The sequence below is a fragment of the Amblyraja radiata genome, chromosome 6, assembly GCF_010909765.2.
Source record: "Amblyraja radiata isolate CabotCenter1 chromosome 6, sAmbRad1.1.pri, whole genome shotgun sequence".
In the NCBI taxonomy this organism is placed as follows: Eukaryota; Metazoa; Chordata; class Chondrichthyes; order Rajiformes; family Rajidae; genus Amblyraja; species Amblyraja radiata.
The window spans coordinates 65,102,332-65,127,307 of record NC_045961.1 but is presented as its reverse complement, the minus strand read 5'-3'; the positions used below and the strand labels follow the sequence as shown (position 1 = coordinate 65,127,307).

General features: G+C 41.5%; 1 protein-coding gene across 4 annotated transcripts in view; it reads right to left on the bottom strand.

Moving 5' to 3' along the window:
• Positions 1-24,599, bottom strand: part of slitrk6 (SLIT and NTRK like family member 6) — a 43,912-nt gene extending 19,313 nt beyond the window's left edge. For 2 of the 4 annotated variants that reach the window (XM_033022930.1, XM_033022932.1), the window contains exons 1-2: positions 24,037-24,599; positions 6,559-6,672 (exon numbers count right to left, since the gene is read on the bottom strand). The gene's annotated coding sequence lies outside the window, so the exon portion shown is untranslated. The remainder of the gene's footprint in view (positions 1-6,558; positions 6,673-24,036) is intronic. The other 2 variants (XM_033022931.1, XM_033022929.1) reach the window with 1 other exon arrangement.
• Positions 24,600-24,976: the final 377 nt, after the last annotated feature.

The window sequence follows — 24,976 nt, the reverse complement described above, 5'->3', positions numbered from 1 at the left end:
AGTTATCACATAAGCATAGTATTATAGAGTTAAAATGTTATGCCAAAATCAGACAAGATCTTTGTTTTATCTTTTGCAGAGATGATAGACACTCTTTCACTCGTGTAAAGTCACATATACTGATAGTAACATACAGTATTCGAGATTTACATCTTTCACACTCAAAGAACATGTGAAATTTATACTAACATATCATATCTGCACTACGGAGCAGGTTTATCAAAGGATGATGAATTTTCTGGGTAAGGTTCAAGAAAAAAAAATGATACTGTCATGTTTGTGTTTTTTAGAATAAATATTTATAGTAATATAGAAAACTTCAAGAAAAGGGGAGCAAAGTTCATTTAAAGATTTAAGAAATCATTTTATTTCCACTCTGATATCACATATATTTACTCTAATGTGAAATAAAAACATAATTCTTTGGCAATAATTACTCTTTTTCTACACCAATCATTTTAATATCATAGAAACATAGAAACATAGAAAATAGGTGCAGGAGTAGGCCATTCGGCCCTTCGAGCCTGCACCACCATTCAATATGACCATGGCTGATCATCCAACTCGGCATCCTGTACCTGCCTTCTCTCCATACCCCCTGATCCCTTTAGCCACAAGGGCCACATCTAACTCCCTCTTAAATATAGCCAATGAACTGGCCTCAAATCATATTTGCAAAATAGATGCAGCAAAGAGGTATTAAGTTTGGGAAGAAAATAAGTGAATTCCCTTTACTTGCAAAGACTTAGCATAAAGAAATGTGGTGGTGCCAGGGTACAAATCCATAAATCACTTTAACTAAATACATATGACCATAATTAGACAACATCCAAGGGATTCTTTTTTTTTTGGCGTTGGAAATGAAAAGCAGATAGTTTATGATGTAGCTTCAATGAAACTTAGTTATAGACTACAGACTGCAATTGAAATAACATGTACAGTTCATGTCTTTACATTATCAAATAACCAGAAAGACTACAAAAATAAATTCACAAGGTTGATATCTGAGCGTTAGGTTGTGTTAACCTGAAAGAAACTAATTGGCAATGTGCCTTTTCTTGAGAAAAAATAAGTGACCTAAAAGTGTGGAGTTTGCAACGTGGAGCAGTCTTATGGGGCTTTTTCACGGGGCGAGTTGACGCAAGATGTCACCAGAGTGAAGTGGTCGTGGTCCAGCACGAGTTTCGCACGATATAACGAGGGGTAGATAAAGAGTTCCCACGGTACTCGGCATTTCTGTTATTTGTGCGAGTGACTTGTCCGTCTCCCGAGCTTTCCCGTTAATCTTGAATGAACATCGTGAACTGTAGTGTTGTTAATCACGTGGCACAATGATGTTACTTTGTTTTCACACACTATATTGGTTTTTTTCACACACTATATTCCTCCCTTGGTTGAATTGGCTCATTTGGAGACATGCCTATACTAAGTATTTTCGAGTACAGGATGGTGGTTATTTTCATTGACGCGCTGTATGCAGCAGCCCACTATGTGCATCGAGAACGCTTGCGTGAAGGCAGAAGGGTGAGATTAATTAAAAAGAGAATTAAGAGGAAGTCTCACTGGGTGAAGCCCATCTTTCAACGGAGACCTCAATTTGGACAATATGATCAGCTGCTTAATGTGCTGTGCGAAGAGGATAAAAGTGCATTCACAAACTTTGTCAGAATTTCACCCGAGCTCTTTAATGAGCTGAAGAATAATCTGTTTTTTTTTAGACAAATGTTGTTTGGTGTGATGCACCTTCTCTCAATATGTGCAAGAAGTCGTCTTTTTATTTTGTCAAATAGGAATAAAGACTTTGTCTCACATTGACCGTGATGGTTGTCTTATTTTATTATCTACTGAGAGGTGAAACTTTCAAACGTTTAACCAGTCAGTAGACAGACAATAAATAGTAACAATCGAGCCATAAATGGTGTATACATGGTGAAGGGAACAACGCTGTGTGCAAGATAATGTTTAAAATCATGCGAGGAATCGATCGGGTAGATGCACAGTCTCTTGCCCAGAGTAGGCGAATCGAGGCCCAGATTACATAGGTTTAAGGTGAAGGGGAAATTATTTAATATGGATCTGATTAAATACTGTCAGTAGTAAACCCGATCAAAAACAACATCAGGACGTCTATTAAACACCAGAGATCCCAGTAAACACCCAGCCGAGACTTATTACAGGTCTAGTGGAAAGACACAAAGCGCTGGAGCAACTCAGCGGGTCAGGCAGCATCGCTAGACAACATGGATAGATGATGTTTCGGGTCGGGACTCTTCTTCAGCGCTGAGTTACTCCCGCATATTGTGTCTTTCCAATGCAGATTAGCGTCTGCGATTCTTTGCTCCTGCATTACGGGGTCTATCTCGATTCCCGATAAAGTCTAAAACCCATCCTCCAGAGTTCTCAACCCAGGGCGCCCATAAACAAGCCCTTAACTCCACACTGGGGACAGAGGCTGAGAGGTGTACAAAACCATGAGACGAACAGGCAGGGAAATAGACAGAGTCCAGGGTAATATATGTCCTTTGCCCACAGAGGGGATTCGAGGACCAGAGGGCATAGGTTCAAGGTGAGGGGGGAAGATCTAATAGGAATCTGAGTGAGGGGTAACATTTTCGCACAAAGGGTGGTGGGTGTATGGAACAAGCTGCCAGAGGAGGTAGTTGAGGCTGGGTCCATCCCTACATTTAAGAAACATTTAGACACGTACATGGATAAGACAGGTTGGGAGGGATATGGACCAGACGCAGGCAGATGGGACTAGTTTCGATGGGACATTTTGGCCGGTATGGGCAAGTTGAGCCGAAGGGCCGGTTTCCACACTGTAACTCGATAAAGCCAGTGAGTATACGATCTAAGATAGTCCGAGGGTCTCGAATGAGGTAGGTAGTAGTTCAGGAATGCTCTGTGGTTGGTGTTAGGATGGTTCAGTTACATAAGTGCTCAAATGTAGGCACCGTTTTCGCAGTGGAAGCTCCGAGACTGTGCAGCGGGCGATTGTCGTGTTGGCTGGGACTCCTGTTATCCATGCAGGGGATTGACCTCAGTCTGAAGAAGGCTCTCGACCCGAAACGCCACCCGTTCCTTCTCTCCAGATTTGCTGCCTGTCCGGCTGAGTTGCTCCAAACAACTGGTGTCTATCTTCAAAGGACTGACCACCGGGCTGGATGTCGGGGCTGGCGTGTTGCGTTTCACAGACCGAACTGTCCAATTAATGGTAACAGATGGGCACTGAGGGAAGTCCCCCCCCCTCTCTGTTTATCTGCCCTTTCTTTAACGTTTGTGCCTCTATGCAAGTATCTCGCGAGCCATCCCAGACTGCCCATTTCTGCTCCCCCTCGTCTTTAATAACTACATTTCCCTAACAATTACTATCTTTGTTAGTTATAGGAGCAAAATTAGGCCATTCGGTCCATTAAGTCCACTCCGCCATTCAATCGCGGCTGATCTATCTCTCCCTCTCAACCACATTCTCTTGCCTTCTCCCCATAACCTCCTGACAGCCGCACTAATCAGGAATGTATCTATCTCTGCCCCTATTCTTCATCCTTTTGACAGTAGTTTTGTTTTATTGGAGACGCGGGAGACAGCGGATGCTGGAATACTGAGCAAAACACGAAATGCTGGAGGAACTCGGTGCATTTGTGTTTAAGAAGGAACTGCAGATGCTGTAAAATCGAAGGTACACAATAATGCTGGAGAAACTCTGCGGGTGCAGCAGCATCTATGGAGCGAAGGAAGTAGGCAACGTTTCGGGCCGAAACGTTGCCTATTTCCTTCGTTCCATAGATGCTGCTGCACCCACTGAGTTTCTCCAGCATTTGTGTGTGTGGGTGGGAGTAGGGGGGAGGGGGGAGAGAGATAAGGCAGCCTGAAGAAAGGGTCGCCTGTCCATTTCCCTCCGTAGATGCTGCCTGGCCCGCGGAGTTCCTACAGTCTTAGAAACTGCTTTAGACAAAAAGAGACACAAACTGCTGGAGTAAAATAGCTCAGCAAGTGAGATACCTGAACACTCAAAAATGAAAAAGAATGAAAATGTGATTATTTCACCTCCCTTCAACTATTTTGTGTTTAAGCATGAGAGGGATTATAACATTAGAGACATTCATCTTGTAGTGATGTGTTAATGAAGAATTGCAGACATCAATCTGATAGTAAAAAATATATTTATTTAACAATGAGGTGAAACAAGCACTTACAATCAAACTGCTCAGTTACTCGCCGTTCGCAGGAGTTCCCACGGTACCCGCAAGAGTTATTACGGATATCGCACGGATATTGCACTGGCCACTATGTTCATACAATGTTGCAATGCTCAACCACAAGTGTACAAGTCACTCTTGGAGAAATTCAAACTTTCTTGAATTTTCTCCCGAGTGACCAAGTTACACGACTACCTGCCGTTAGCGCCACGGTGGTCCACGGTGGTCCACGAATGCCGTACTGTTATCGCATGAGGTTCCCACGATGTTAAACTCTGGTTCACTCTTGCGTCAAGTCGCCCCGTGAAAAGGCCACTTTACTGAGGTGACGTTGGAGAAATTGTAAGGAAGAGCTAAATTTGTGAGGAAGAGCAAATTTAGAACCAATATTAAAGACAATAAACAAAAAAGTCCAAACAAAAATGTAAACGCTGTTTAACAAATTCTTGTGCTGCAGTTATTTATTCATTAGGTTGAGCTTAGATTCAATTGAAACAGTTTATAAATGAGCTTGTTAATTAAATAAATTTAAGGAAAAATATATACAGAATATTTTACAATCCTTTCAGGATGTATCAATGTGCTTTAATCCAATCAAGTATTTTAGAAGTGTATTCATTGCTGCAATATAAGAGCTAAGAAAAGATATGAGATAATGTAAACCAAGAGATTGCATATCCTAGAAATTCAATTGGAGTTATAGAGTTCGAATAGAAATATTCTAGCCGTTTATTATTACAGAAATTGGTTTTGATGAAAGGGCCAGAGCCTGAAATGACAACTGTGTCATTTCCCACAGATGCTGCCTAACCTGCTTAATGTTTCCAGCATGTTCTTTTTCTATGTAAGATTTGCAGCATCTGGGTTTTCTTTAACTTCTGCAATTGATCACTAAGGCACGCAGCATACATACATGGATGCTGGGTGAGGCAGATTCTTCAGCTATGCTTTCATCCTGGGGATACCCAAACAGAAAATAACAGCTCTGTCCGGCAATGATTCTGAAGCAAAACTTCGGTGAAGGATCTCATTCTGAAAGGTGAACAGTACCACAGTGAACTGTGGCCTCCGCATGCCAACAGGATCTGGATCCTGGCTTAGAAATGAAACCATTACCCGCTCCTCAATAGAAACCAGACTGAGCGTCAGAAGGGGCAACCTTTTACACCCAACAAGCACCATCATAGTATCATATATGAATGTATATATTCCAGCAGGTTTTATATAACACATACCAGTTGTAAAGATTTCTCATATATCAAAGGGTGGAACGGTGGCGCAGCGGTAAGGTTGCTGCCTTACAGCACCAGAGACTTGGGTTTGATCCTGACTATGGATGCTGCCTGTATGGAGTTTGTACTTCTCCCTGTGACCACGTGGGTTTTCTACGGGTGCTCTGGTTTCCTCCCACATTCCAAAGCCGTGCAGGTTTGTAGGTTAATTGGCTTCTGTAAATGCAAAATTTCCCTAGTGTGTAGGATAGTGCTAGTGTATGGAGAGATCACTGGTCAGCACGGACTAAGTGGGCCAAAGGTTCTGTTTCCATGCTGTATCTCTAAGGTCTAAAGAAAACTATACTAAAAAGTTCTGAAAATTGACATGAGGCCATTTAGCATTATCAATATTGAGGCGTCACACAGAACATTACTTGAGCCTTCTACTTTGTTTAATACATTCCCATGTCACGTTTGATTGTAACGGAGGGTGAAATTATAGTGCCTACTGATATAAACTGTCAGAATTGCTTCAATAATACCTAAAATATTTTTTTTCTTTCTAATACTTTTGCTGCAATCAACCATCTTTAAATCAATAACTACACTTTATTCTAATCATTATTGATATTAAGTGTATATTTCCACTAAGTCTGAAAAGCATATTTAATCTGCATTGATTATATCATGTGCACCCATGAATTGGGTTTGAAAATAAAGCGTTATGCTTATTTTATTTTCTGTATGCAGCCTTTTGAATTTGACAACCCATGATGAATGTTGTGGTGCCTAGACAGCAGTCCTGTACTTAATGCCTAGCCAGCAGCCCTGTACAGCTAGCCTCAGGATGAGTGGCAGCACATACAAAGATACAGAAGTATATGAAGCACCAGATGCAAATGGACCCCTAAACTGACAGGAAGGGGTGATTCTGTAAGGTTTTCAATTGGAGGGCTGGCCCCACTTCATTTCTGTCCCCTCAGTTTAACAACAGCCAGAGTTGACACATCTTGTGCAGTCCCAATAATTTGAAATCATTCGCCGGCCTTTGTAGAACTGCGAGGTGAAGCTAAATGGTTTATTTTCAACAACTTCATCTCAATTTGCATTTTAATTAGTATTATCAGTCTGAAGAAGGTTCTGACCTGAAACATTGTCTGTTCATTCTCTCCACCACCTGACCCGCTGCGTAATGCCAGCACTCTGTTTTTCTCAGTTGTCATGATTGTTTTAGTGAATTTGCATAAGTTGAACGTGTTCTTAAAAAAAAAAAAGCATTGTTCATTTTTGACAGTTTTACAGTAATATCAATGTCACTTATTGTCCAATACATTGAGGAAGCGTTTACAAATTTGCGCTGCCAGGGTGAATGGTCCAAGAGTGGCGACTCAATCAGTGCCATCTGAGCCGTGGTAAGTGCTCCTGGACTGGTGTTCTCTCAAATGACAGCACCAATAAAGACTCAATAACTTTGGAGGCTTTATAGCAGCAGAAATTAAATGTTTGTTGGGGATTTGAGAACTATATTAGATTTTGTTTGAATGGCAAGTTGGTATTTTTTTTCCAATCTTATCTTCAGCGCAGTTCTTCCCATCAATCATAAGGAGAGGGCTCAGGAAGTATGTGTTGAGATCTCTGCAAACTTTCTCACAAATTAATTGAGGAAATGCCAAAGCATGATTCTAACTACATTTTGTTCCTATTTGACAAAACTTGCTTTAATTAAGAATTTGATCATGAAGTACAGCAGGGATTAAAGGATCAACTTCAGGCATATGGACTACCAAAATAATCCTGCAGCTATCAGAAAAATGTAATAAAAAACAGAGAAGGCCATTCAGCTAATTGACCCCATTGCTCTATTCACAGAAAATCACAGACATGCTGTAAAAAATTCCCATGAAATGTAAACACACCTCTCATCAAGGTGCGTCAACAGTTTATTTAGATTTCAGTGCATTGCATAAATATTAAATGAACAATCAAAGGAAATGCAAATATAATTAGGTTTTTGAGAGGGTGAAAGGGGGTGGATTTTTCCAAATGGTCCCAAGTGGACAAAACTTACATTACAATTGGCAGGTTTTCCCTTCTCTTTAGGCACTGGAAGCATACAATGTATCTCTTCCCACTGTAGAACCAATTAATAATAAGGATATCAATTAAATATTTTGAGTGCATTTTAGCTTTGCCTTATGGGAAGTAATTTTTCATGTATGGTATATTTTTACACAAAGAAAGACATGGCCCATGCTTATTTTTTGTTAAATGTGTAGATATTTAAAGAATCAAAATATTTGCTTTGTCCATCTTTAGATCCCTTGTTCACTCAGTTGCTATGTCTTTTGGGCTTATCGTAGATCTTTTTTATCAGATGACTAAAAAAGGTTCCGCAGCTGACCAGAGATCATCTCTCTATCCTATTAAGATAATTGTAAGAATCTGTGGCAGTGAAGAGTGTAATACCATTAGCATGAGTCTCAGAACTCAAGCCACAGTTCCAGCAGTATTATGCTGTGAAATTAACTCCTTATTCTCGATATAGAGGGTCTGTCCCACTTGGATGACCTAATACGCGAGTTCTGGCGAGTTTGCCCTCGACTCATACTCACAGCATGGTCGACACGAGGTCGTAGGAGGTCTTCGTAACTCTCCTTCATGCTCGAGAGTGGTCTCCGCGTACTCAAGGCCTCAGCTAGGTCGCGGCGATTTTTTCAATATGCTAAAAAATACCCTTGAGTAAAAAAAGGTTGCCATGGAAAAAAATCGATATTTTTTTTACTCGTAGGTTTAGTCGTAGGTAATCGAGGGTAGTTGTAGATAATCTTCATCATAGTCGAATGGAGGTCGAAGGAGATCGAAGGAGGTCGTCTTCACTCTCCACTCTTCGATGTCCAATTTTCCCGAAGTTAGTCGTAGCTAGTCGAAGCTGGTCTTCAACATAGTCGATGGAGGTCGAAGGAGGTCTTCTTCATAGTCGAAGGAGGTCTTCAACATGTCATTTTTTCAAACTCTTCTAAACTCGCCAATTAGGTCGCCCACGTTGGACAGCCCCTTAACTGTTCTCAGAACACCAATGTGTGCATCCCTTCTGTCCTCTATAACAGATTAGTAGTTTCACCTTTGTTATCATGTCTTCTTAAACTCTTGTTTTTTTATTTATCACCTAAATGTACCTTAGTTAAGCTATTTATTATTCAATATGTAGTTCTATCTAGCAGAATGACATTGAACTTCATGAAATATTTCATACAACATACCCTTGCAATAATATTTATAGTTGTTCTTTATACCTCTTTCTGGACTTCCACATGATTTAGCATTTTGCCAGTCAGAAATACATTCAAGAGGATAAAAGGATCAGATTGTATAGTTCTCAAGAGGAGCATGAAATGGAGAGGTAGATATAGAAGTAATTCACAAATTCAGAAATGTTATTTGAGGGTATTAATTTGAGGGTATCATAAATTAAGTTTGCTAAATTCACAAGCAAGCCTCTGGAGTAGAATTTCAACTCTTTGTGGCATTGAAATGGTACTGAAAAAATTATGAATCTTGTATGTAAAGCAAATGAATTTTCAATCCCATTGATATTCATAAGTATATCAATTCTGCATATTTGTGGACCTAGGAAGATGTACTTTAATTAGTGCAATGCATACCATTGTAACAGTAAATTAGCTCATTAATATTAATTGAGTTAGTTTAGTGATTGCTTAGATTTATTGCTCACACAATGTAAACACATAAAGGTCGAATGCTGCTTCCAGTCAAGGGAGGTCATTAAGCGTCTCTCGTTTTGGATTTTGTCATTGTTTGGTGCTACAGCGATTTGAAAGTAAAAAACAAAGATTGCTTCATTTTCAAAAAGTTGTAAATGGAACTAAACATGTGTGATCCATATCCAACAGACCATCTAGGGTGGAAGGAAGGTAATTGATGAAGTTGCAGAAGATAGCTGAGCCTAGGACATGACTCTAAGCAACTGCTCCAGCAATGACCTGCTCTTAAGGTACTTGACCTTCAAAAACCACAACCATCTTTATTTGTACAAAGTATAATTCCAACCATCGGAATGTTTTTTATCTCAGCGCCTCTTGACATCTGTTTTACTAAGCATCCTAATGAAACCTTTGGTCAAATGCTGCCTTGGTTGGGCTCTGAAGCATTGCCAGGCATGCTACATAATAAACAAAAAGGTAATTTTTTAGTTTCTTAAGATCTCAGAAAATCTAACAATCGCTACCATATTAAGGTGTTTTAAAGTCTGATTTTCTAATCTAAAGTGTGATTTTCCAGCCAGTGCATGATCTCATTCTTGGTTAATGATAAACTTTTAAGATATAGGAAGAGGCAATTCGGGTCAGTGTTTGCATTTATTTTTTCTCCAATGAGCCACATATATGTTCTCATAATGCCTGCTACTGTCTTTATTTTCAAGAAACTATTAACCACCCTTCCAAAAATCTCTGAAAATATTCCAACGAGCATTTGCAGGAGATAACTCTTCCCTACATCTACTTAGTTAAGCTTGTTTTCTCTGACTTTTCTTCAATATATATACCCAGCCAAATCCCACCTTCCAGCATTTGATCTGTAACCCTGCAAATTTAATCTGCACAAGTACACAAAAAAACACTTTATACAAGTGTTGATGATTTATGACTCTCCAACTCTTTCAGGCAGTGAATTCTAAATTTCTACCTCACGCTGGTGATTTTTCCCCCTTCATCTCCTTTCAAATCCTGCTCCTCATTACCTTAAATCAAAATCAACTTTAAATGCTTGATTCCCTCCATTCAGGGGAAAGGGTTCTTCAAACATTCACTCTGCCTCCTGTACAATCACATCCCTCTTCCAAAATAATGACCAGAACTGTGCATGATTTTCATGGAGAAACCTAACAAGCACTCTACTCAATTCAATTATAATGTCCATACTCTTACATTCATTGTGATGGCCTCAAAGAAACCACAAGTGACCCTCTTCATATGTTCTACCATTGCGTTTCAGGAATTATGGATATATATGCCAAAGTGCTGTTCATCCATTTTTCTTAATGTCCTCCCATGTAGAGTTGTGTTTTTTTTTTGCCTTGTTGGTCCCCCTAAATGTATAATTTCACAATTCTCTGGATTAAATTTAATTTGCCAAACTCCAGTCTTCCTGACCAGGCAACTTACATTGTTCCAAAAATCAAAGATTTCCTCCTCTATGTCAATCACATAGACAGTTTGTATTAGTCAGCATTTCCTATACCATACCCCAAACATTTAAGTCAAAATCATGAAAAGCAAAGGGATGAATACTGAGCCTTGTGAAACCCACTGTGGAATCACTGTAATAGATTTATATCATCATTCATAATCCTTCCCACTGCTTTAAGGACACAAAATATCTTTGGATTTTTTTTACTTTACCAGCCAATATTCTCTTTGCTTCCCTTAATTCCATTTTAATTAAACCGGCACGCTCACTATATGCTTCTCAGCATCCTGCTGTATTACATTATTGAGACCTCACAGAAGCTTTCCTTTTGTATCTAATTCTTCCATCTCCGTAGTATGGCATACATGAGGGGGGAGGGCTGATTGGCAGATGGGTGGACAAAGCCATGATATTGGAAGGTGAGAAAAGACTGAGATAAGGAGGTAAGGAACATTGATATGCAAAATGGATGTGGAGCCAGATGAAGAGATATAGGTAGCAGGAAAAGGGTTGTTGTTCAATCTTTAACTTTGTGGGAATGTGTCCTTCAGTCTACCTCTTGAATACCTCCCATTGGTATGACTGGATTTCTGTCGAATTGTTTGTTCACATAATTTATCTCCATTCAGAACTTATCACCACTTCTATCAGGTATGACCCTAATCAGTTGTCAAGCACTTGCTCTTGCTGATATCCAATACATTTTGAGGATACATATTACTTTTACTTTCTTCCAATAAGGGGACACCTTTATTTTTCCTCAAAATCAATGTGTAGCTTAAAGTAATGACAATTTCAACATCTTCCCCATCGCTGCATTGTATTTTTCTGAATGCAAAACAAGACCGTCAGCTTATTAATACATCTAACGAGATGTCTTTCTCTCCAGGATTGACAAACGTTGTTCAGATATCTTTCCAAGGGATGGAAACAAACAGTACACTACACTACACTACACTAATAAATCTATTCAAATGACATGCAAATCTTTACATGTTAAAATAATTCCATAATGTTATTCATATTAAATTGGACATTGCAATGTTTTATATTTGCAGGAGCAGCATATAGAGATTACATAATGTATTTACAATACAATACAATACAATTTATTTGTCATTTGAACCTCATTGAGGTTCAAACAAAATGTTGTTTCTGCAGTCATACACACAAGAAAGAACCAAGACACAACACAATTTAAACAAACATCCATCATAGCGCATCTCCTCCTCGCTGTGATGGAAGGCAAAGACTTATCTCTCCCCTGCACTCCCCATTCCCCTCCCGATGTCAGAGTCAAAGCCCCCGGCGGGCGATAGTAATTGTCCCGCGACCAATTAACGCCGCGCCAGGTGATGCAAGGCCGCGCTCCGGGTCTTTTAGTTGGAGCCCCCCGGCGTGCGCTAGCAAAGTCCCACAGCCATTCCAAGCCGCGCCGGGCGATGATGTAAGGCCCCGCTCCAGGTACTCTTCAACCCCGCAACTCGGGCGGGTGAAGTCGCCGTTGCGGAATCGCCTAAAAGCGGTCTCCCAGCAGAGACCCGCGGGCTCCCGGTGTCACTGTCCACCAGACCTGCGGTAAGCCTCCGAATCTCCGGGGGTCCGGTCGCAGCCGCGCACCACCACAGCTCCACCCGCTCCGAACTCGGCCAGCTCCATGATGGTGAGTAGGTCCGCAGGCTCCGCGACTGGAGCCCCAGGTCGTTCCTGCTGGAGGCCGCTCCACTGTGCTCGGCCCCAACGACAATGGAGACCTGACAGATAAAAGGTCGGGTTCTCCGTGCAGGGGAAAGATTTTAAAAGTTTCCCCCCACCCCCCGTCCCCCACACACATACCCACACACATACACAAATAAAAAATAATAAAAACTACATTCAAACGAGAAAAAAAAGAATAAAAAGACAGACGGACTGCAGAGGCAGCTGCGACGCGAGTCGCGCCGCCCACCAAAAAAAACAAAAAACAAAAACAACAAAAAAAACAACAACAAAAAAAAGGCATTGTGCTGAAAATGTTAATGGTCTTTCCTTTGAGAACAGTTAATGATTAATTCCTGTTGATAAAGAACATTTTCCATTTAATAGGTTCCATTTAATTTTCAACTATGTTAGAAGCAGGTTATAATACATAGATGTAGACACAAGGTACTGCAGGTGCTGATTTACACCAAAAAAGACACAAAGTGCTGGATTAACTCAGCGGGACAGGCAGCATGTCTGGAGAACAATGGACAGGCTAGGTTTTCCTTCTTCAGACTGATTGTAGTAGTGGGGAGAAAGTTTGGAGAGAGGTGCTATTCATCCAGTTTGTGCGTGGCTTCACTCCAGGAATGTAGGAGGACCAGGACAGAAAGATCAATATGGGAATGGGGAGATAAAATAGTGTGCTGCCGGGAGATCCATCAGGACTGGGTGGACCAAGCACAAGTGTTCGACAAAACGGTCGCCTATTTTATGCTTGATTTGATGATGTAGAGGAGGCCACATTGGGAGCACCAAATGCAGGAGATGAGGTTTAGAGGATATGGATGTGAACCTCTGCTTTATCTGCAAGGGTTGCTGGGATCCCTGAATGGATGTGAGGGAGGAGGTTTAGAGGCAGGTGTTAGATCTCCTGTGGGTGCAGGGAAAGGTTCCTGGGGAGGGAGTGGTTTGGATGGGAAGGAATGAATGAACCAGGGTGTTGCAGAGGGAGTAGGCTCTATGGAAAGCAGAAAGGAGTGGAGATGGGAAGATCCAACTGGTGCAGGGCTCACTTTGAAGGTAGTAGAAATGTCAGATATTGATGTGTTGGATAGAGAGGGTGTGTTCCTTTTCACTTAATATTTTGTATCAGCATATGGGAGATCAGATTTTATCATTTTGGATGCCTTTTAAAATAGTCATGGCATTTTTTATGATTTGCAAATTTTGAAGGGTGGTGTCTGCATCGGCATGAGCTGTATGCAAGAGCTTTATGCAAATACGTTCATTCTAGAATATGAAAATACCCTTGTCTTAATACATAGCCCCCAAATTTATACCAACATTTGTAGGACTCACAGTAGTTAGCTGATCATGGTATATCACACTGCAGTTAAAAATAATGGAGGTGTGTGCAGGTGTAGAGTTTTGGTTCTTGGAAGCTATTTTTTTTATGTCATGCGTGTGCCAGAGATTTCACTTCAATATTAAAAAGCAGAGTGCAATTGTGATGATGATTAAAACCATGGAGTGATACAGTGTGAAAACAAACCCTTTGGCCCAACTTGCTCACACCGGCCAACATGTCCCAGCTACACTAGTCCCACCTGCCAGCATTTGGCCCATCCTATCCATGTACCTGTCCTATCCATGTACCTGTTTAACTGCTTCTTAAATGTTAGGATAGTCCCTGCCTCAACTACCTCCTCTGGCAGCTTGTTTTGTACATCCACCACCCTTTCTGTGAAAATGTTACCACTCAGATTCCTATTAAATCGTTGCCCTATCCTCTGCAGCTCCCAGGCGGGCAGTCGCTGTCTCTCCCATCACCGCACCGTTGAAATCCCTGACAACATTGTCGGGAATAGTTTGTGCAGCCCGTCCTGGAAACCTGCAACTTCCTCAAGTTATAGGATACAACCCACTCCAGCAGCGGCTTGGCCAGTGTTTACTGACCAGAATCTGCAGTTCCTTGTTTCCAGTGTTTACAACAAGCACGACATGCCCTCCCTGCATTGTACCTCATTCCTCTTTCTTTGAATCCCATATGTTTTGCACCAGTCTCTACGTTATTTTAAAACATTTATCCCCTGCACACTCCTTAGAAACTGTGCTATTTAGCCTGTATTGCCATTCATTCTTTGAGAGATTATTTGCAAAGATGGCGGACACTGCACCATGCGGTTCAGCTGCTCCTGTTTATAGCCAGTCTCGAATAAACCCTGAGATCTACAAGACTGTTGACGGTAAAGTTATTGTGGAGGATGAGCTACTTAACGTTCTCGCTGTAAAAATTAAGACATAAAGCCAGGACGAGATCGTCCTATTGGCTGCAAACACTTTTGACTCCGAGTGGATAGAGTTCTCGAAGAAAGATTTGTTTGAACACTGCCCCATTACACAGCAAGACATTTCCCATAAAGGGACACAGAAAGACAGTCAACAACATAAAGAGTTGCCTTAAAGTAGTGAATGAGTGTGGGGAGAATACTCCCAGATTTGTCTCTCATTACTTGGACTCGACATTTACCAAAATGGATGTCTCGAGCCTACTTGGGAGAATGGAGAAGTTGTGTGCTGAGGTCTGTTCTATGAAGCATGCCATGCAGCTACAGAGTGATGTAAGCAAATATTTTTATGCCATCACAGTGGGAATTAATCGCCGAGTGTGTGCATTGGAGCTCCCCATTATCCTGGCTCGGAGCAGTGGTCCGGATGCTTTGGCGGCGATGGATGGAGCCACTGGCATGGACGGCACAGCGCTGGGGGCTGGACCGGCAGGGGCCTCGGGCTTGGTCACCGGAGGGGCCTCACTTTAAACGTAGAGAGAGCTATGACAACGGATAGTCCCAGTGGATTAACGTCTTTGCTAGGCTCTCCAAGGTGGTCATGTTGCGAAAAAGGGTCAACATCATGTTCCAGAGAACACTGCTGGTAAGCCAAGGTTGCGCATTATTACCCCCGGACAAAAAAATAAATCCGGTAACATTATGCCTATTGTTGGCATCGGAGCTGCGGGTAACATCAAATGGTCGAGGCTAAGCTGGTGAGTGTTTTTGCACCCAAGTTTTCACCAGGCCAGGACGCTGAAACTTTATCTGTGTATCATAAAGAAAAACTTGGCCGTAAGGTTACCTGTCAAAAGATTGACACTGTCTACAGTAGATACTGTTCATTTAAAGTCTGATGAATGCAATGAGGTTGGCGAAATGTACAATCCGGAGCTTTGGCTAGAAGGGGCATTGGACCGGCGCAATTATGAGCCGCACAGGGGAGGAGTCATCGGATCAAGCACTGCACCTGCTGCGGGGGGAATGAGTGTGCCTACTAGTGCTAGGGGCACTCACTTGTCTCGCTAAATGACTATTCTAGTTTTGTCGTACTACTGTCGTGGCCTGCGTTTGGGCCAGAGCGCAGAGGATAAAGCTCGCCGCATAGTTGTTGAGAACCTCTGGAGAACTGTGACATACTATATATGCAAGAGACCGAAGTAAGACTTGGACAAACTAAATTATCTCAATGATAACTTTCATGGGCCTGGGGAGTCTACAACTGACCTTGGCATGGGAATAGTCAGAGGTAGGATATCAGGGGTGTGTGGCTATTCTATGGAACAAGAAGCTTGACTCATCAATAAATGTGGTTAGGCTTGTTGCTGACTGGTGTATTGCAATACACTTTGCTCACAATGACAAGGAATTTGTTATCCTGAATGTGTATACACCAAATGTCATCAGAATGAGGATGTATATTTAAGGAGGATTATTCATCTATTCCTATATTCAAAACAATAATTATTCTAGTGTATATGTAGTTGGGGATATGAATGCAGATATCTCAGACAGGGACTCATTATTTGCCAATCATATGGCTCAGTTCTGTCAAGGTAATAATTTTATATTGTCAAGTGCTTTTACCTGCAGATAGTTATACTTATATTAGTGAAGCCTGGCACACTACGTCATGGCTAGATTATTGTATTAGTACAGCTGATGCACATGCCTCATTGGGGTGTATGAGCATTCTGTATGGGACAGCAGTGACTGATCATATACCTGTTGCTATGTCAATAAATGTTGAACATCTACCTGTGGTATCAAGAGTTGGAAATAGTGTTAACACTAGAAAAACTGGACTGGTCAACCCTCACAAAGGAAGACATCTTAGCCTATCATGCTCATACAGATAAAACCTTAAGCAGTATTCATCTACCTAAAGATGCAATTGTGAGTTGTAATGTTAATTGTATGGATGTGAAGCATAGGAGAGATATCTGCTCCATGTATAATGATATAGTAAGTGCTTTACAATATATGTAGGCAGTAAGCCCTACTGCAAGCATAAAAACAAGACACATAACATCAGGCCTGGTTGGAATAAGTATAAAGCTGAGTATCATGGTGAAGTCCGTGAAGCCACTAAATCATGGGCTATGGCAGGTAGACCCAGACAAGGGCTTGCGCTTGAGTACAAGAAGCTCATTAATGCAAGATATAAGTATTCTGTTCGCTTCATCTGTAAAAATGAGCAAGCCGTGATGGCTGAATCCATGGCTAAGAAGCTGCTAAGTAACAATGCTACTGATTTTTGGAAAGAAGTGAGAGTTCTTAACGACTGCAAAACATCTCTACCATGCACTGTAGATGGAATCTCTGGCACAGCTAATATTGCGGAGTTATGGCGACAGCATTATAGTACTCTATTCAGCAGTGTCCAAAGTGATTTGTATAGGGTGGACAATAATGAGAGTAATGATTCAATGGTGATTATGTCACATGAGGTGTATCAAGCTATGAACAAGCTGTCTGACAACAAAGCGAGTGGCTTAGGTCATATTTCTGCTGAACATCTTAAATTTGCCAGTATGAGGATAGCTCCTCTCCTTGCTATTTGTTTTACTGGCTATATGAATCATGGCTTTTTACCAGATTTAATGTTGTCTGTTCTGTTAGTGGCAGTCATTGAGGACAAAGCTGGTAAAGTAGGCAGCCTAAATAATTGCAGACCCATAGGTTTAGCCAGCATACTGTCAAACGTCCTGGAAAGAATTCTGGTTGATAGATTAAATGAGTTTGTTAACTCCACAGATAACCAGTTTGGGTTTATAGCTAAACATGGCACTGATGTGTATACATGCCTTAAAGGAAATTGTAAACAAATATAGAGTTCAAAATTCGTCGATTTTGATGTGCTTTATTTATGCTTCCAAAGCCTTTGATCGTGTTAATCATAGAAAGTTGTTTGTTAAATTGAGTCAAAGAGAGGTGCCTAAATACTGTACATTGTGAGAATTCTGGCTTACTGGTATGCCCACCAGACTATGCAAATAAAATGGGGCAATAGGTCTCAGTCCCATTTGGGGTTAGCAATGGTGTTAGACAAGGAGGAATTTTATCCCCAATTCTTTGTAATCTCTATATCGATGATCTGTCCAAGCAATTCAAAGCCTGTAATACTGGGTGCATGATTGGTAATACTCTAGTGACCCATTAGGATGTTCACCTACGACCAAACCTACGACAACCTACATCCACCCGCGACAAGCTATGACCCTGTGGGCGACAACTGAAGACAATTTAAGACAATTCAGTCAACGGTACCTGTCGCCGGTTGACGTAGGTAGGCGCTAATGGAATTCCATAGTGACCGGGCGACAACCTACATCAGGAGAAGTCAAGCTACGATCACTGGCGTCAAGCCCACTGTCGCAGAAATGTTTTGAACATTTCAAAATCCAGCGGTGACCAGAAAAACGCAACGACTCTTTGAGCGACTGAGGAGACTACTCATGACCATACAGGCGACACCCCGGCGACCATATGACGACGGCCTAGTCGTCTGTATTCACCTAAAAAATTGCCTAAGTGGGATAGGCCCTTAAATGTCTAAAATGTCCTGATTTTAAATTGTCTGATAAAGATCAGTGTCTGTAATAACGTAAAATATCTTGGACATTTTATTACAGAACAAATTACAGATGAGGATATTTATAGGCAACGCCATATGCACAAGCAAACATTCTCTTACGCAGGTATAGTTGCAGATTATTATATCGTTCAAGGAATTTCTCCCTTTAGCCAGTATGAGGTCACGGGGGTAAGGAGATAGTCTCGTTTACACATGTGAGCTCTCCGCAAGACATTCCAAGCCGTCAAAAGATAAAGCTTCAAAACGGAGTCTCTTGATTAATAGTTTCTTTATTGTCGAAGTAAAACAGTGAAATATTCATCCAAACTTCTTCTTGTTTAAGTTCATTTTAATCTTACTCGTAGTCAAACTCCAGCATGTGGCTCCGAAACGTTAGAAAACTCCTTTGATGTTGAAAAGCTCCAACTAATGTTGGAAAGCTCTGACCAATGGATGAAAGCTATGCCGTCCTACCATGCTTCCTCCGAACTAAACTAAAAAACTACAAGCTTCTGCGCAAGAATCCCAGCAGCAATCATGCCTCCGACTATGTAATAAATCCCACCCACATAATTACAGGTAGACAAAATTTAAAGACAAATGCCATAATTTATAACATACTAAGTTAAGCCAAATGACCACTATGTGGAAGTTTAAAAGATTTAAACTTTACAAAAATGGATTCAGCTGAAACTAAGACAAGCTGTCACCTTTTCCTATTAAATTGCAAAGCCAGCAGAGAGCTCTTACAAGGCTAACAAGATGTTTATGTTCTATTTCCCATAAAAACAAATGAGATAACAAGCACAACTTCATGAATGTCTCCTCTATAATATAAACATTAAGAGGATGTTCAGACACTCTCGGCTTACCCTTGCTCTATAAGATTATAATGTGCGTCATTAGTAAAATAAAACCCCAAGATGCTTGATCTGCAGAAAAATAGCCTTCTCATAAAACCATATATGGCTAACCCTTCCTCTGTCAGTAGAACCTGTCAATCTTAAGAATCTGTCAATCTAAAGAAGCAAGAGGCTGTACTATGCTCTGTAGATAAGGTATTGCTTAATCACTGATTATTGGAGTATAAATACATATACTTAATCGCTGCCCCTTTGTGTGGGGATTAAAGCTCTATATACTATAGAGTCCTTACCACACCCGCCTGGCAAAATAAAGATTACTGGTTGATTACTGATTGTATTTGCGTTTTTGTCTGTTTGAGAATATTTGAATCACAACAACTACAGCAGGTTTAGTGCGTGTACAGATGCAATGAAGTTGTCTCTGTTCAGAGCATATTGTACACCACTCTATACTGCACACCTCTGTATGCTTGCTTTTCTGACTTAAAGGAGCTTATAATGATGCTATGAGAATATTACTTAAGAGACCAAGATGATGTAGTGCAAGTGTAATGTTTGTGGCTGCAGGAGTCAATACTTTAAAAACTGTCTTAAGAAATCGTATGTATACATTTATTTGCCAGATTAATTACTCTGAAAATAAAATAATCTTGGCCTTATCAAACATAAGGTTTAGCACGACATGCTACCAATCCCAGCTGTGGAGACATTGTTATAGTTGTCTCGTAGTGGGACACTGTTTTTTTAAATTCTTGATCTTAAACCATTTATTGTGCTTTTGTATGTAATGTATGTGCTTTTTTATGTAATTTATTCTATGTGATGTCTTGACTTTTATCTGGACCTTGAGTCTGTAATAAAAAGTAAGTAAGTAAACCTATGGTCTTTGATCTATTAAATCCATCTATTAAACTCGTTGACGTCACCACTATGGTTGGCTGAATCTCTTGTTGTGATGTCAGTGTACACGAGAGAGATGGAACACATGGTTGAGTGGTGCTGCAACAACAACCTCCTGCTTAACCTCAATAAGACCAAAGAACCGATTGTTACTTTCAGAAGGGGAAGTTAGGAGACCATTCACCAGTTTTTATTGAATGTCTGGTGGTGGAGAGAGTTATAGCCCTGTCCCACGGTACGAGTTCATTCCAAGAGCTCTCCCGAGTTTGCCCTGATTCGAATCCGGAGATTTACGGTAATGGCCGCTCGTCGGTACTCGGGGCTCTCGTGGACATTTTTCAACATGTTGAAAAATCTTCACGAGTCTTCCCGAGCTTACCTGCCATTAGTGAGTCTTCCCGAGTACCTGCCGTTAGTGTTACGAGCCGCTAAGAGACGTCCCCGAGCTCCGACATACCCGCTATGTTCATTCTCCGTGCTTACCAGGAAATTGATTTTTTTTTAAACTCGGGAGAGCTCTTGGAATGAACTCGTACCGTGGGACAGGGCCATTAACAGCTTCAAATTCTTGGGCATTAACATCTCAGATGATCTGCCCTGGCCCAGCACATTGATGCAATCACGAAGAAGGCTCACCTATGCCTCTACTTTCTTAGTTAAAAGAGTTTTGGATGTCTCTGAATCTTATTAATAAAACTTTACAGATTTTTTGCAGAGGTATCTTGAATCATGAATTGCATCGTGGCCTGGTATGGAAATTTTAATGCACAGGAATGCACGTGGCTGCAGCAGGTTGTTGATTCAGCCCAGTCCATCATGTGGACAGCCCTCCTCTCCATCAAAAGCATCTAACCGAGGCTCTGCCTCAAGAAGGTGGTGTTCATCATCGAAGATTCCCACCATCTGGGCCGTGCCCTCTTCTCACTGCTACCATCAGGCAGTAGGTACAAAAGTCTGAAGTCTCATACCATCAGTTCAGAAGCAGCTAGTTTCCTAAAACTATCAATTTCTGGAACCAGCCTACACAAACTTAACCCTCCCTCAACAACAAAACACTACCGCTCACCACTTGCACATCTATGGATTTGTTTTTTTTTCCTTCTCTCCAATTATGTTGTTGCACTTATATCTTGTTTCTTTCATTAAACTGCTTTTTACTGGAGTTTTATGCGGAGTTAATATATAATTTATGCATTTTTTAAAAATGTGTGCCTGTGTATATGTGCCTATGATCCTGCCATGTGCAAGATTTGTCTTTACAGAGGTAACTTACTGTGCACTTCCACATGATAATCAGCTTGAAGAACTTTATTTTTAAAAGTCGTATTTATCCATCTGATCTGTTTACTTTATAAATTATTTTGTTGAAATAAAGTTTATATCCAAATTATACATATTCCTTACTCAGTTAAAGGATACTGCAGCTGCTGGAAAGGCCAACAATTTTAGCTACCCCTGAATGTGGTAAGCCCCTCTCCTGAACTACTGCATTGATAATGACAATGATAATTCCAAATAGTTGTGAGGCAGTGCCACTATTCACACCCAGTATTCATAACAGAACAGCAATACATTTCCAACTCAAAGTAATCATGACTTGAAGATCCCATTCAAGTCATAATTGGGACTTGAGCGGTTTGTCTTTGTGGCTGTGTCCTGTGTCCTTTATTCTCTGAGCCGCAGTAGTTACATACTTTGCTAGGTACTGTAGAGTTGCCTTGAATAATTACAACAGTGCCTTTTGTGAATAATTTACAAAACTCATGGTGCAGCAGATGAAGGCAGTGAATGTTTTGGGGTGGAAAGGAATGCCTCTAGAATGGGCATCTTCCACAAATATGGTGTTACGCCTTCCTAATGTTGTTGGAACTGTATTCCTCAAGGTAAGTGGGTGTGATCCAAAAAGGAGAGAATACGCACTGCAGAGACAACATACACGATGGAGGTCACGGCTGGGGCCTGGGTTGGCATCACGGAGGTGTGAAGTGGGGCAACGACAGTGGTGAGGCCTCGGCGGTGGCAATGATAAAGCCTCGCAACAATGGGGCCTCGGCGGTGGTGAAGCCTCGCGGGTCGACCCACGGTCGATGAGAGAGTGGAGGACCACCATGAGGGAGGAGGGGAAGAAAAATGGAGGACCCGGCATGGGGGACAGCCATGATGGGGGAGGGAAAGAACAATGGAGGGGGACTGCCATGAGGGAGGGAGGGGGAAAATAATGGTGGACCTGGCCTGGGTGGACCACCGTGAGGGAGGTGGGGGGGACACAACAATGGACAATAATGGAGGGGAAAGAACAAAGGACAAGGGGGCCCGGCCTGGGATAACCACTGTGAGAGGGGGGGGGGGGGGGGGGGGTGGGGGGGTGGGGGGAGGACACAAGGAGGAGCCTGCGTGTCTTATAACTTTGTCAGCGCTGTAGGTGGCTGCCATTTGTATAAATTGGGTATGCAGCAAATAATATCACTGTGCCTAGTTACATGTGATAATAAGGTATTCCATTCCAAGTGGGGATTGGCCCAGTGCACTTCTGCCTGGTGTCCTATTGCGTGTGAAAAATATACATATTTTGAAAAACCTTCTGTAGGATATCCTGCACCTGACCTACCTCAATGTTCATTCTCTTGGCTTTTTTTAAGATAAAACATGATAGCTGGTGGAAATATGAGATTACCACTGGATTTTCACTCCCAAATTTAAAATAGCTAAAACATGCATTTTGAAACAACTAATTGCAGATGCTGGTGTACAGAAAAAAACTTTGGATTTGTTTGACTGCATAAATGCAGGGAAACTGCGCGAAATTCCCGAGGGCGCCAGTTGCAATAGATACATGTAGTTACCAATGTGGCTTGTATCCCTTGCATTATCCCCCACAGTTGTGCAATGGTTTGGTTAATTGATACATTTGTTTTCGTCTGCATTCACCTACTGCACAAAATAGAAGTCAACTGAAACGTTGATCAACATGCACGCAAAGAAATCGACAACAGATGTCCATTCACCCTGATCAAGTTACCAAAGATTGAAAGACATCCGCATAACAATCTGCCAGGATTTTATGTTCACGCACGCAGATCTGTCCATGTTCACATCTGAGGCACCGAAACATCTCTTACTTAGATTTTTGACAGTGAACTCCTTTGATCGGATATTATTAGTTGGATTCTATTCTGCAGTTTTACTTAGAAATCAAGACAAGATTTTCTCTATCCAGAAGTAGATACTTTAAATATTCCCCCAATTATTATTATTATTTTTTTTTTTTTTAAGAGGGCCGGCAAGATAAACTGTGAAAAAGAAAAACGTCGATACATCCAATCCCGAAGCAAACGTTGACTGCGCGGAACACCAACCCCAAACACATCTATGTTCCTGGAGCGCAGTGGAGATTTCGTCATCTGCACTGGTGCTCCACTCATTACCGCTGGCCACCAACATCCAAAGCAATAACATACTTTCAAGAACCAATGTATCAATTGAACAATGCACAAACGGGTTTCTTCTTATAAGTATCTGAATAACAGCTGAATGTTTGATGCTTCAAAGACAAACGTATTTCCTTGTGAGGTTGTATAATAGACCTTCACAACAAATATCTGCTACTGTTTACCTTCGAGGTGCTTGGTTTCCCAACCTGAAATGCCTACATAAGATGTATAAGGAATACCCCAAACCCACCAACATAATTTACTGTGGATCCTCCTTTATAACTGTGCTGAAAAAGACCCCCCCCCCCCCCCCCAACTATTGAACTGCCTGTTAATTAATATATAAGATTTATAAATCATACTCCAAGGCATGAATGGCAACATGATCTGTATCTTATATACTAAACATTTAAAAGATAGCAGAAAATAAACGTGTTTTTCGGTAACGCGAATCGGTGCTTGTTGTACCATCTGCTTCACGTTGGTGTGGAGCAGCGGTGAGAATGGGTCCTTTGCCTGCGGTCCAGCTGGACTGTCCCACAAAACATAAGTTAGATCTGACATGCAGTAGAGAGAGCAAGCCGAAACGCCAAGTGGAGGATTTAAGTGTAACGCAAGGTTGACTTACCGACACAGTGCAGTCAACTCCCGAACGTCTAGTTTATCGGCAATGCAGAGGGCTAAAACCAGTAACGTCAGTTGAGTTTCAGTCAATTCGGTTTTTCCCCCTCGGTAAACAAAATGAACTCATCGTGACCTCGACTGTCAGTTTTCCAACAGACCATCGGTGGAATCGCACGGTGTGGAAGTCAAGAAAATATGCGGAAATCAGTTTAACAAAAAAATGATTGAAAGCGTCGGTCAAGCTACAAGGGACAGTCACTCTCCTGGCCGACAGACTCTGAGTTTACAGGTTCTCCCCAGAGCTATTCTGTCCACTAAAGACGAGAGCGGGTTGTTATATAAAAGAGCAATAACAATCATCTACAACAACATAGTCCAAATCCACACCGGAGCTGCGAGCTGGTCTTTCCTGGTGTTCTCCAAGTAATCAGATTGCCAGAGGGTTCTCGTTTGGAGACTTCTTGACTTCTGAATCTGCTCGGAAGCTCCACCCTCATTTAATTCCTCTCGTCAGAAAGCTTGCGAGCTCCACCCTGGGACATGACTATTTGTACAACGCCGCATCCTCTCCCCGCCGTCATAAGATACCGCCTCGAAACCCGGAATTTCGTGTAGGTGCGGGCATCCATTCTTATTACCTGCATCGTAACTACAATAGCCCGAATTCTACTATCGCTACTTAACTCGCAGTTCTCCAGTCTTTGAGTTTAGATCACAGAAACATGCTTCTATATGTTAGAATTATTGTATGTCGATGACAAAAACGCCTGGCAAAAAGAGAGATTTATGCGAATATAAAATGACTAGAATTGCGGCTTTACCGAAGAACAGTGCATGAATGAAAATGTCACTCACTCTTAGGTCCACTAATGGATAGGTTGAAGTTATAGGGAGATAATGGGAATGTAAGAATAGATTGCCGACCCTAGCGAGTTTCTGCTTCA